Source organism: Enhydra lutris, unplaced genomic scaffold, assembly GCF_002288905.1.
Source record: "Enhydra lutris kenyoni isolate GAN:26980312 unplaced genomic scaffold, ASM228890v2 scaffoldscaffold9, whole genome shotgun sequence".
Taxonomy (NCBI): domain Eukaryota; kingdom Metazoa; phylum Chordata; class Mammalia; order Carnivora; family Mustelidae; genus Enhydra; species Enhydra lutris.
In genome coordinates this window covers 77,044,006-77,057,863 of record NW_019154093.1, presented here as the reverse complement: position 1 = coordinate 77,057,863, position 13,858 = coordinate 77,044,006, and positions in this window count along the sequence as shown.

The following is a 13,858-nucleotide window of genomic DNA, read 5'->3' as shown; positions in this document are numbered from 1 at the left end:
GCTTTTCCGCTAAATAACCTTTTGCACCATGAAGTATTTTTACCCTCAAACAACACAGGTTTGAACTGTGCAGATCCACTTACATGCAGATTTCTTTTATAAAGACAATACACTGCTATAAATGTATTTTCTCTGATTTTCTTTAAGTTTTTAATTCCAGTTAGTTAACACAGTGTAATATTAGTTTCAGGTGTGCAATATAGTGATTCAACACTTCCGCACAATACCCTGTGCTCAGCACAGCAAGTGCCCTCCTTAATCTCCATCACCCATTTCATCCATCCTCTACCTGCCCCCTCTGGTAACCATCAGTTTGTTCTCTACAGTTAAGAGTTTGTTTCTCGGTTTGCTTCTCTTCCCCGCCCCCCCAACCCCATTATCATTTGTTCAGTTTCTTAAATTCCACATGAGTGAAATCATATGATATTTGTCTTTCTCTGACTTGTTCTGTTTAGCATAATACATTCTAGCTCCATCCAAGTCATTGCAAATGGCAAGATTTCATTCTCTTTTAAGGCTGAGTAATAGTCCACTGTGTGTGTGTGTGTGTGTGTGTGTGTGTGTAATAGTATATATATATATATATAGTGTCTGTATGTGTGTGTGTATAATGGTATATATATGTATACCATTATACCATATATATATACACCATTATACCATATATATATGTACCATTATATAATGGTGTGTGTGTGTGTGTGTGTGTGTGTGTGTATACACACACACACACACACACCATTATACACACCTCACATCTTCTTTATCCACTCATCAGTCAACAGACACATGGTATATGTGTCTATTTGGCTATTGTAGATAATGTTTTTATAAACATCGGGGTGCATGTATCCCTTCGAAATAGTATTTTTGTATTCTTTGGTAATTTTCTTCACATTTTTTCTCCAGCTTACTTTATTGTAAGAATACAATACATCATGCATACAATATACAGAATGTGTTAAACAACTGTTATTGGGCTAGGCTTCCAGTCAAGAGTAGGCTATTAGTAGTTAAGTTTTGGGGGAGTCAAAGGTTATACACAGATTTTCAACTACACAGGGGTTTGGGTTGTTCAAGGATGGACTGTACATGTATTACTTGAAAAAAAAAGACAAAAATAAAAATACTATGTTCAAAGAAAAGTAGGAAGAGGGGCAAAAAGAAGGACCATGGGGAGGGGAAGGAAGAGGAGGAGAAAGAAAAGTAGTCAAGACCGGCCCTTCTGCATGGCCCACATGGCCTCGCCCATGTCTTAAACAGAGTAGGCTGGATAAATAAGACTCCCAAATCCAGTTTACTAGTCAGGAATCTCATTTGAGCACCAGTTTGGTATTTTCAGCTCAGGTTAATCTTTTAAAACCAAACTATTTAGATACTTCGCCTAGATACTTGAGATGAGATACTTGAGATACTTGGCCTAGAGAATTTTCTGGTTCTTGGAGCTAGTCTATGCTGACCAGAAATTAAACCTTACCTAATGCTTACTGTCTTTAGAAGAGATGATGGGTGAATCAACATTTTGTGAAAACACACACATGTGTGTGTATATATACCCTTTATATGTATATAAAACACTAAAATGTTACTTATCCAAAGCTAAAGATGGATTAGAAGTCACTTGGACAATTCAACAATTCTCTATAGGAGCCAGTATTGTGCTTCTAATGATTTTAGATAAAAAGTAGTTTTGCTTTCTGTTGAATTGTATTTTATTTATTTATTTATTTATTTATTTATTTTTTAGATTTTATTTATTTATTTGACAGAGAGAGATCACAAGTAGACTGAGAGGCAGGCAGAGAGAAGGTGGGGGGGAGCAGGCTCCCCGCTGAGCAGAGATTCCCAATGTGGGACTCGATCCCAGGACCCTGAGATCATGACCCGAGCCAAAGGCAGCGGCTTAACCCACTGAGCCACCCAGGCGCCCCATGAATTGTATTTTAAATAAAAGTGGACTTTAAAAAAAAAAAAAGCTACTAGAACAAAACCTATTGGCAGAAATTTCATCAACAGTTTTTGGAAAGACTTGGGGTTCAGCTAATTTCTAGACTTGGGGTCTTTGTTCTATAGGAAGTGTTCTAGCCCATGTTTATCTTTCCGGGAGGTTAATGTATACCAAAAGGAAGTTACTTTAAAGGGAATTTAAACACAGTTTTAGAGAATATTGATAAAGCAATAGCCAAGGTAAACAGGTGGTAAAACCTGAGACATTCTCAAGAATTCAGTTTTGAACGTACTAGTGTCAAACTGGTTGATTTTAGTAGGTCAGTCAGATAGAAAGACAAATACTATATGATCTCACTTATATATGGAATCTAAGAAAACCCAGCTCATAGAAACAGAAAACGTTGGTGTTTGCCAAAAGTTGGAGTGGGAGAGGAGGAAATGAGTGAACATGGTCAAAGGCTCAAACGTCCAGTTATAAATAAGTTCTGGGGGTCTAACATAGAGCATGGTGACGATAATTAACAATGCTGTACTGTGAATTTGAAAGTTGCTAAGAGAGTAGGTCACACACACGCATGCACAAGAAGTGGGGGAGAAGCAGAGGGAGAAGCCAACTCCCATGGAGCAGAAAGCCTGGTGTGAGGCTCCATCCCAGAATCAGGACCTGAGCCAAAGGCAAACGCTTAACCAACAGATCTGCCCAGGTGTGTGAAAACATAATCTACTGGCCTTGTTATCTAGTTCTGTGTGTTTGCCACAATTAAGAGAGAGAATAAAGCCCAAGACAATAGGTTCTAGGTATTCTTAAAAAAAAAAAAAAAAAAAAAAATCCAACCAACTGCTTGGGATATCCCAAGCCTAAGAGATTTTATCCATTCCCTTAACAGTCACTACAGCAATGATGCATTACATTGAGAACAGTTCTGTGACTGTTCTCACAGAGTAGTGACCATGAGACACCAAAAAGCCATAGTTATCAGAGAGAAAGATTCCTAGGCTCATAACATTTTAAATGTGGAGGAGCTAAAAATCACCTACTGCCTAGTAATGCAGGGAAATGAATTTGAACCATTTTCAACAATATAAATTGAAATACACCTTTTGCATCAATCCTTAAGTAACTAAACTATTAAATAAAAGAAAACAATAATTTTCCATTCCCTTCTACTAACTAAGGCTCTATAATACAAGGGAATTTTACCATGATGGGATTTCTTAGGCTTGGGGAACACAAGTTTAACTAGCCCTCTTTTTCTCCATCCTACAACTCATATATAGGGACAAATATTCTATTTTTGAAGTCACCTTTGCTGAAGATCATATATTTTGATACAAAGTATTAGGAAGCACCTGAGATAGAATACGGAAGAAACTTAGGAATAGTTTTTCATTTGGATCTTAGTCTTGATCACCCATAATGGTATGAGCTGGGGAGAGGGAAGGCTACTTTTTAGAAGATTTAGAAGATCAAAATAAATGAGAGGGTAATAGTCATCATGAGTAAGAACCTTTCCAGTTATTAAAAAAAAACTACCCAAAATAATTGATGTACAGAATTGATGTTTAGAAACATCAGAGTTATACTTTTGATTACCAAAATTATTACCTTTCACAGCGGCAGAGGTAGAGCCCTGTGAATTTATTGTAGTTGAACAAAGCACAGGCTTATTCAAGGGACCAAAATGTCTAATTCTAGAAGAATGTGATGCTAGGACCTTTGGGGAACTTCATGCTCCCTGCATTCAGCTAAATGAGGGGCCTGCTATCACTCCTTCCCTCAACTGCAGAGCAGAAACAAATATCACAGAAGCGTTAAGACCTGTGGAGGCAGATTCTCCCACTTTTTTTTAAGTTTTCAATCATCCCTTCCAGGCTGAACCGCATGCTCTTGGTTTCTTTTCCTGGATCTCGCAAAATGCTTATGTAACAGCTTGGCCTTTTCACAAAAATTAGGTTCCGTGCTGGGACAAGTTGCTGGTTGTATCAAGAGTCCTAAACCATGAAATCCCAAAATATATTATCGTAAAGGTCTTGAGTGTTCATTCAGATTATAAGTGAGAACATCTATACAGAATCCCATCTGGGCTGAAATGCAGGCTATCTAGTACAGCTGGGGCACAGGGTCTATGGAGACAAGGGGGTAGACAGAATTCTGGAAAGAAATGTTGGAAGACCTTGATGTCAAGAAGCCCGAGCTATATTCCATAAGCATGGAAAGCCCTCGCTGATTAGAAAACGGTAATGGATTATGTAATCCAAGTGGTGCTTTCAGGCCATGGAAAGTAGAAGTTAAAGGAGAAGAAGTTCATTTTTAAACATTTGCATACGCCGCAAAGAATGTCAAGAAAGCATTACAAGAAGTTATTAATAGTAGTTCAGTAATTATCTCCGAGTGATAGACTTATCAGTGCTTTTTATTTTATTCATTTGTGTTGTCTAGTTTTATGGAAAATGCATAGAGGTTGCTTTGCATTAAAGAAGGTCTAAATGATGTGTTTGTTTTATAATGAAAAATACAAATGAAAACAAGAAATAATAAGATGAACCCCATACGTGTGTCACCCAGATTAAACAACCTCTCGATCCTTTCTTTCTTTTTCATTCCTCCACCAGTATCTTGCCCTGAGCGGTTCCTGTGTCTTTCTGACCTGACCCATTAGTTCCTGATAGCTTCCTTGCTTTCCAGCAGAGCAAGATGTCCCAGACTCCTCTTAATTTCCTGCCACACGCCTGCAATCAGTCTATCTTTCAAGGTGATTGGTTTCCTTTCAGCGGGTACCAAAAAAAAAAAAAAAAGTATATATGGTTTTAAGAAATAAAGGTATAAACAAAAAGCCAATTTTATACAGAAGTGATTTCTGGACAATTATGGGTGCTACCATCCTGGGACTTTGTGGAGAAAATGTTAGAAGTAGCATTAAATAAGTGAAACTATGTAAACATTCTGAAATGAATCTGCTTCTAAAACAAAGCAGACTTGTCAGCATTAAAAACTCTCCCCAGTAGGTAAACCTTCTTCAATTTAAGAAATATTCTGCTTCTTTGTGATCCTTGCAGTAAAGATTTCAAACCAGCTCTCACTGGTTAGAATTTAGCATCTAAATTCTAAAATCTAAATCTAAACTCTAAATGACACTAGATCCCTCATTTTCTAAATCTGAGCAAAACGCTGAGTACTACCTAACACCTTCTCCTTTCTGTGTCGGGGGAATCTTCATCTCATAGTCTAGCCTGAGCAGATAACGTGCCATTGCTCTGTTCACACCATGGGAGGAAAGCTTTAATCTTTAAAGCAGTGATTCTTAACTTTTTCCTCCCCACTGCAAGTGAAGGATCCTGAGCTGGCGTGGGGATGGGGGTGTGTTTAAATAACATCTAAGCTCTCTTCCTCCCTGACTGCTTGAAGCTTAGCCGCCATCATGAACCCCACAGTAACTATCTGGATGAGGAAGTTCATGACCAACTGACTACTTCAGCAGAAACAGATTGATGTTCTTTACCCTGGAGAGGCAATAGTACTTAAGACAAATTCAGGAAAAACTAGCCAAAAATGGACAAGACCACACTGGATGTCCTCTTTGCATTCAGAGGCAGAACCCATTTTGGCGGTGGCAAGACAACTGGCTTTGGCATGATTTAGGATACCTTGGATTATTCAAAGAAAACGAACCCAAACATAGACTTGCAAGACACGACCTACATGAGAAGAAAAAGAGGTCAAGAAAACAGCAAAAGGAATGCAAGAACAGAATGAAGAAAGTCAGCGGTACTGTAAAAGCCGATGTTGTTGCTGGCAAAAATCAAATAAGCAAACAAATAAAGTGAGCTGGAGATTGGACAATGGAAGGACTAAAGATTCTGCAATGACTTTATCTGTGGTGATGATGCAGATTTTTTATGAGAACATTAATAAACTAAGAACTTAAAAAATAATATAAATAATAGCTAAAGCATAAGGGATGTTCATGACATATATCAACACTATTCTCAGTCCTTACATGCATTAGCTCTTTTAATCTTGACAATGCTATGAAGTAGGCACTAATTACCCTATTTTTATTAGACAGACACTGAGGAATAAAAGGGAAGAAATAAGGAGCCCAAGCCCATTCAGCCATGACTTTTATGGAGCCAGAATTTGAATCCAGGCACTGGGACAACAAATCACTCAGGGTGTTTCCCCGTCTCCCTGAGCAAATGGAAAAATCCCAAATCTCAAAACCCCTGCCAGAGAGAAACTACTCTATGGAAGAGGGAAATACCAGAACCATTCACTGTGAAAGCAAGAAAACAGGGGCGCCTGGGTGGCTCAATCCGTTAAGCGTGTGACTCTTGATTTTGGCTCAGGTCATGAGCTCATGGTCAGGAGACCGCCCCGAGGTGATGGGCTCTGCACTTAGTGGGGAGTCTGCTTGAGATTTTTCTCCCTCTGCCCCTCCCTCCCAATAATATCTTCTAAAAACATTAAAAATAAAATTAAAAAAAAAAATAGAAAACAAGAGAACAAAGTGCCCATGGTCACCAGAATACAGTTCTGGCTAACCCAACAGCAACATGTTTGGTTGACAAATCTATCATTCTTATTCAGGAAAGAGCTAAAAAAAATGTGCTTATGGAAGGTTCGCTGTCGTTATAGGGCACTTTTCACATTGTATGATGTAAGCTGCAGGTGGCCGTCCGTATATAAGGACAGTATCTTCATTTCTCTCTCTCAGTCCTGGCACAGAGGAGGTAAACAGTATATAAAGCAAATACTTTAGGAACACATGACATTTGATAACGAGCTCTGGATCTCACACATGGCACCATGACACTTACGTTCAGGTGACTGTCTTGCCCAAATGCACATGCTTTCGAGAGTGAAAGAGGGTGCTAGTGCATTACACCAGGACAATGAGCCCTTCCTATTGGAGCAGGGTTGCTGCATTAAAGCATGACCAACTGAATCAGCGGAATCTCAAGGAAGGTAATTTACAAAGGTGGTAGAGCACCGTATTTTAGAAGAAGAAAGGCCCATTGCTAGGACAGATTTGTCAGACAGATCTGCAGCTCCTTCCTCTTTACCTGTTTTTATGAGCCATTGGTGAAAAGTTTTCCTGCCATTTTTACAGTCCTACATTTATGCTCCTGTTCTGTTCTAAACTACCTGAGTGCTTGCAGATGTTCGCCCGTCCCTTTAGTCTCCATTCTTAGTATACATTTTAAAATAAGCTACAAATACTTTGCAGTGTTTTCAAGGTCAAACTCTAGGAGCACTTTTATTCATAATTCTAATTTTAAAGATTAAACTTTGGGGTCATTTACATAACTTTAGGGGTGACAAAACTTTATAGGCAATTCAGAGAGATATCTGTTCTTTCTAGTAAAAGGAAAAAAAAAAAACCCAACTGTGTAATTTTTCAATCTTGTCTCTGTGGCCAAGAAAAAAAAACAAAATCAGTATTTCTGGTCTCTATGAATTCCTTCCATATTCTAGCATTTGGGGACTAGGGATAGTGGGGGAAATTTGGTTGTTTACATCCTTATAAATGATTAAGCTTTCCTGTTTTGCCAACTCAGCCTTTTAGGTCTCCTAGGATCTAGAGCAAGGATATAATATCATCTGTGGTGTTATTTGCAAACATAAAAGGAAATGACTGTGTGGCTCATAGATACCACTTATGTTCTATTGTAGAAACAAGGAAGCAGGAAACATAAGCATAGTAGTTATAGATTAAATGGCTTGCCTGTTGTTCCATAAAACACTTGTTTCATTTACTCCTCTAAGTCTGTGCAATTCAGCTCAGCTACTGTGAAGTAGAAAATATTATCAATTAGAGTCTCAGTGTGCTGATCCTGAATCGCAGGGCTTCGGTACCCTGGTGTGTTATGATACCCAAAGCTATACCCTGCTTCCCGCCTCAGCACACACATCTCAGCAGGCCTGGATGTGTTCAGGGACTAGATGTGTACAGAAAATTAATAGAGAGCAAAACCAAAACGGCACAAAATTAAGAAACAAAAGTTTGTTTTTGTTTTTGTTTTTAGAAGCCAGAGACCTGGAAAATCATAACAATGGAAATGAAAGAACGATATCTGTCCCATAGCTCGGGCCCCTTTTAGTTCACTGAGGTTAGATCTCTAAATTGGCAAAATTGGGAGGGACAGACAGGTCAGTTAGGCCCTCACATCAAATTCAAGAGGTCTAACATTGAGCTTATTTTCTCCTTTCTCTGCCATCCTACTCCAGCTGCTCGGTCAGTGGCAAGACCAGTGGCAAAGGCCAGAAATTGAAGTCATTTTAACTGAAGGTCAAGCCCCTTCCATCTGCACAGCAATCAGTGGGCAAGTGCTGTGGACCATTTGTTTTGACATATTTCTTGTATCCTCTGCTCATTCCTCATTTCCATCGCCTTGCTCCGGTCCACAGATCCATTGGCAGACCATTAAAACCGCTCTCCAGCCGATTCCTCCAGCAGCCCATCATCCTCTGCTTCTAGTCTGTTCTGCTCATTCTCCGAGGGACAGGCTCATCTTCCTGAAACTCCACTTTCCCTTTCTTCCACAGGGAGGTTCAGCAGGCCCATGGACTCCGAAGCCCGTAATCTAGGATTATAGAATCCGAATTCTGTAATCTAGGTTTTCTCCATCCTCCTCAATCTTCTCCTACTGGTTCCAAATATTTATTCTCTGATCTGGTCAAGGTCTTCTCTACCCAAGCCCACAAACAAACTGCAACCCCTCCCAGATGTTCACTGGCCTCCTCACCTGGCATATCCTCGTTTCCCCCCTTCTGTCCTCTATAATTCAGCAGCAAGTTCAAGCCCAACATCAAACCTTGCTTTCTCTGAATTATGTTGTTTGACCAACATTTTTTAAATCAACAGTGGAGCACTGTGCTATCCCTGTGGGTGATCCATTCAACCTTGAACAGGGATGGCAGAGGGAGGGTCATAGTGCTTGTGGGCAGGCTTCCATGCCAGATGTTCTCTTTTAAGAATGTGATCTTGGGGGGCACCTGGGTGGCTCAGGGGGTTAAGCCTCTGCCTTCGGCTCCAGTCATGATCTCTGGGTCCTGGGATCGAGCCCCACATCAGGCTCTCTGCTCAGTGGGGAGCCTGCTTCCCACTCTCTCTCTGCCTGCTGCTCTGACTACTTGTGATCGATCTCTCTCTCTCTCTCTCTCTCTCTCTGTCAAATAAATAAATCTTAAAAAAAAAAAAAAGAATGTGATCTTGGTGTGGAACCTGCACCCACGGATGAATGGATAAAGAAGTAGTATATATGCAATGGAATATTACTCAGCTGTAAAAAAGAATGAGATCTTACCATTTTTAATGACCTGGATGGAACTAGAGAGTACTGTGCTACATGAAATAAGTCAGACAGAAAAACAAAGGCCACATGATCGCACTTATATGTGGGATCTTAAACTAGACAAAGACTCTTACATACAGAGAACTGGGTGCCAGAAAGGAGGTGGGTGGGGCAGTGAGTGAAATAGGGGATTACAAAGTACTAACTTCCAGTTACAAAGTAAGTCATGGGGATAAAAGTGCACCACAGAGAATATAGTCGATAACATTGTAATAACATTGTATGGGGACAGACAGGGACTACAATTATTGTGGTGAGCATAGCCTAATGTATAGAATTGAACCAATGCTGTTCTGTGAAATTAACATAACATTGCATGTTCATTACACTTCAGTTAAAAAAAGAAAAGAATACGATCTTGGGTGACCTCTCAGCCTCAGTTTATTAATCTGTAAAATGGGGAGAATATCAAGACCTACTTTAGGGGAGTGTTGAAAGATTCAAAGACACAATCCAAACAAAGTGGTCAGTGCTGTGCCTGATACGACAAGTGTCCCTCAAATGTTAGTTATTATTACTCATGAGACATTTGCTGAGCCCAGGCTCAAGGACCCTGCCTCTAGCAGTTTGCTACCCAGTGGAAGAGAAAGACTTGGATATATGCAAGTGTTCCCATGAACGGCAGGAGGGGGAAGTCAGAGAGGACAGTGAAGCATAGAGTCACCACAAACCAGAGTAACTAATGAATCTAGGAGAAAGGTCAGGCTCATGAAGGAAAGACCATGTGGTTGGTTTGGGAAATGCTGAGAATGAAGAGCCAGCCTGATATCCCTCAACGGAGCCATGCTTGTCACAAATATTTGGTTTGTCCCTTCAGACCTGCTGTTCATCCTTCTCCACTCTGCCCTAGCCTCTGGGTTCTCAGGGTATTCATCTGAGAGACTACATCTATAGCCTCCCATGCCCTCTGGCTTCTGTTTGAGTTTGGCCAAAGGGCAGCCAGAGAGAAGGAGGAAAGAGGGTGAAGTCTAGGTATTTACTTCTCTGATTTCTTTCCAAGGAGGCCACCTCAGGCTGGTAGATGGACACTCTTCTCTCCAGGCAGCCTGTTCCCCACAATGCTCTCTCCTAGGTTTTGGTAACCTCTCCCTATCCTTATCACTTTGAATTTAGGCCGGGTGAAAGCCAGGTTCCCATTAGCCCCTTGTGGGTCCCCTACCCCCAAACCTTTGTAAACAATCTTTTTGTAAATAAATCCTTCTGGAATGGTCCCAGTTTTGATGTGCCATCTGTCTCCTGTGGAAATCCTCAGTGGTACCCCATGTTGATTGTTCTGGCCATTGGGAATTCAGGTCTAGAATCTGGGAGGGAGATAAAGATTAGAGACCAGTCTAAGCTGGGGGAGCGAAGAACATTGCTGAGTGAGAGGAAGAGAAGGAAAAGAGCCAAGGCGGACTGTTGGGGGTCCTTCTACTCCCAGCAGGGAGAGAAAGAACACACCAGCTTCGAGATTGAGAATGGTGTAACAACACTCTGTTCTTCGGACTCTAATGTTCCTAATAATGTCCTTCCAGAAAGATGTAGAAATGCAGTCATCTTATGGATGGGGAAGCCATTTTAAATTATCAGGGGGCTGACAGCTTGGACTTGACTTGGAAACATCGAGTTCTTGTGCATACCTATTTCCATAGGAACTTCACCTCTCAAATTTCAAATTTTTATTTTTAATTGGCAATACATTTGCATGACTCAAAATCAATAAGTAAAAATAAAAATAAAAGGAACACATTGAGAGTCCCTCTCCCATCTCTGCCCCCATTCACCCTGTTTGTCTCCTGCTTTCTCTAGTACTTTTTATTGGTTGTTTTTACCTTCTTCCCTAGTTTCTTTACATAAACACAAGCTAATATAACTATATATTCTTACTTTCCTTTCTCACACAAAAGGTATTATGCTAAAATGTACTATATCTTGATTTTTTTTTCCAACTTAATGATATATCCTAGAGATGGTTCCATCTTCCTCTCCAGTTTTTGCCCGTAAATGGCATGGAATCCCATAGACCGGAGGTACCGCTGTTTCTTCACTCAGATGTAGAGGAGCCTTGACCTTTGCTACCTACTGACCACAGGTCCCTAACTACAGCTCTCAAACACTTTCCCCTCCCTACAACCATCCAGCGTCCCACCACTGCCTGCTTCTCTTCAGCTTTTGTCTCCCACTTAGTAGAAAAACTGAGAGCTTCACAAGGATCTCCCTCAATTCCTTGCTATCAAATATAAAACCCCTACCTCCATCTGCACTCACCCTCTCCTTCCCTCAGGTGGCAACACAGGACACTTCACCTCTTATTAAATGCCAACCCTGTCATCTCTGATTGGGATCCCGTCTCTGTTCTGCCTTCTAGGGATCTTACATTTGTTTGTTTTGCTCTCATATTTTCCTTTATTTTTTACTAGGTTATGTTAGTCACGATACAGTACACCATTAGTTTCTGATGCAGTGTTCCATCACTCATTGTTTGCATATAACACCCCGTGCTCCATGCAATCCATGCCCTGCTTAATACCCACCACCAGGCTCACCCATCCCCCATCTAAAACTCTGTTTCCCAGAGTCCATAGTCTCTCGTGGTTCATCTCCCACTCTGATTCCCCCCCCTTCGTTTTCCCCTTTCTTCTCCTAAGGTCCTCCATGCTATTCCTTATATTCCACAAATACGTGAAACCATATGATAACTATTTTCTCTGCTTGACTTATTTCACTCAGCACAATCTCCTCTAGTTCCATCCAAGTTGATGCAAAAGCTGGGTATTCATCCTTTCAGATGATCAGGTCAAAAAATGGGCAGAAGATATGAACAGACACTTCCTCAGAGAAGACATACAAATGGCTAACAGAAACATGAAAAAGTGTTCATCACCATCAGCCATCACGGAACTTCAAACCAAAACCACACTGAGATACCACCTTATACCAGTTAGAAGGGCAAAAATTGACTAGGCAAGAAACAACAAATGTTGGCAAGGTTACGGGGAGAGGGGAATCCTCTTACACTATTGATAGGAATACAAGCTGGGGCAGCCATTCTGGAAAACAGTGCGGAGGTTTCTCAAAAAATTAAAAACAGAGCTTACCCTATGACCCAACAATTGACTACTGGGTATTTACCCCAAAGATACAGATGTAGTGAAAAGAAGGGCCATATGCACCCCAATGTTCTAGGGATCTTACATTACCAATGACCCTGGTTTCCCTCTTGTACATTAAACTCTCTCAAAACTGTATCATATCAAAATACAACCACTGCCTTGACCCGTAACTCTATTCTCTCTCTAGCTACTGTGCCCTCCTTCTCCTTCAGAGTCACACTTCTTGGGGGAGTTGCTCATATTCAAAGTTTCAGTCTCCCTCATGCTATTCACTCTTCCATCCATTTCAGCCCATTCCACCTTAATCAATCCACCAAGGCTTTTTACACTAAGTGACCCAGGACCCTGAGGTCATTCAACAAAAGTACATTTCAGTCTTAACCTCATTTGACTTAGCAACATTTGACATTCTGATTCTCTCCCCCTTGGAAATTCTTCCTTTTTTTTTTTTTTTTTTTTTTTTAAGATTTTACTTAATTTATTTGACAGAGAGAGAGATCACAAGTAGGCAGAGAGACAGACAGAGAGCGGGGGTAGGGGGAAGCAGGCTCCCCGCTGAGCAGAGAGCTGATGCGGGACTCGATCCCGTGACCCTGGGATCATGACCTGAGCTGAAGGCAGAGGCTTAACCCACTGAGCCACCTAGGCACCCTGGAAATTCTTCCTTCGAGGACACTACCTGCTCTTGGATTTCCTCTTTCAAGTCTGGCTTCTTCGACATAAATTGGAAATGGTTTTTAACCCACAGTTAGATGTTCAAGAAATAGCCCCTGAAGTAGGGGGAAGCGAATGAGACATTTGGACTCTATTCACTTTAAAATTTAACGGAGGGGGAAGGGGGGAGGGATGCTAAATAACTCCGTAAACAGGATACTATTTTAATAAGTCTGAAAATTCAATCAAAGCAAAAAAAAAAAAAAAAAAAAAAAAAAAAATCCACACTGAACAAAACACCAGAATTTTAAATGAAGCCCAGTGCTGTCTGTGCTGGTTCAGATTGGAGCCCAAGATGAAAGAAAAAAATGTATGTCCTTATATACATGTGTTGATGTATTTCCTAATAGCTAATTTATTCCCTGAACACTGGATTAGTTGGAAAAATACTGAAAAATTGAGAAGTACATGTATCAATATGTTGTTTAAATATATTTATACCAAAAAGGAAGTGATGATTTTACTTCAATTTAAAAATTATTAAAGATGATCACTTGTCAAGAGAAATTTTAAAACATGGCAATTTTGTTATGTTAAGTGAAAATGAGGAAATAAAGAAATTGCTTTTGAAAATATTATTGAATTCACTTCCATTAAAGCTGAAGTCCTATTTTTTTTCTTCCATCTCAAAACTCAGTATACTGTGTTATGGAACTGCCCAGAAACATCACATTGTGCTCTATTTTTTGAACCGAATTTCAGACTTCTTCCTACTGTCTCACCAGCTTGGTGAGAATTTTAACTGC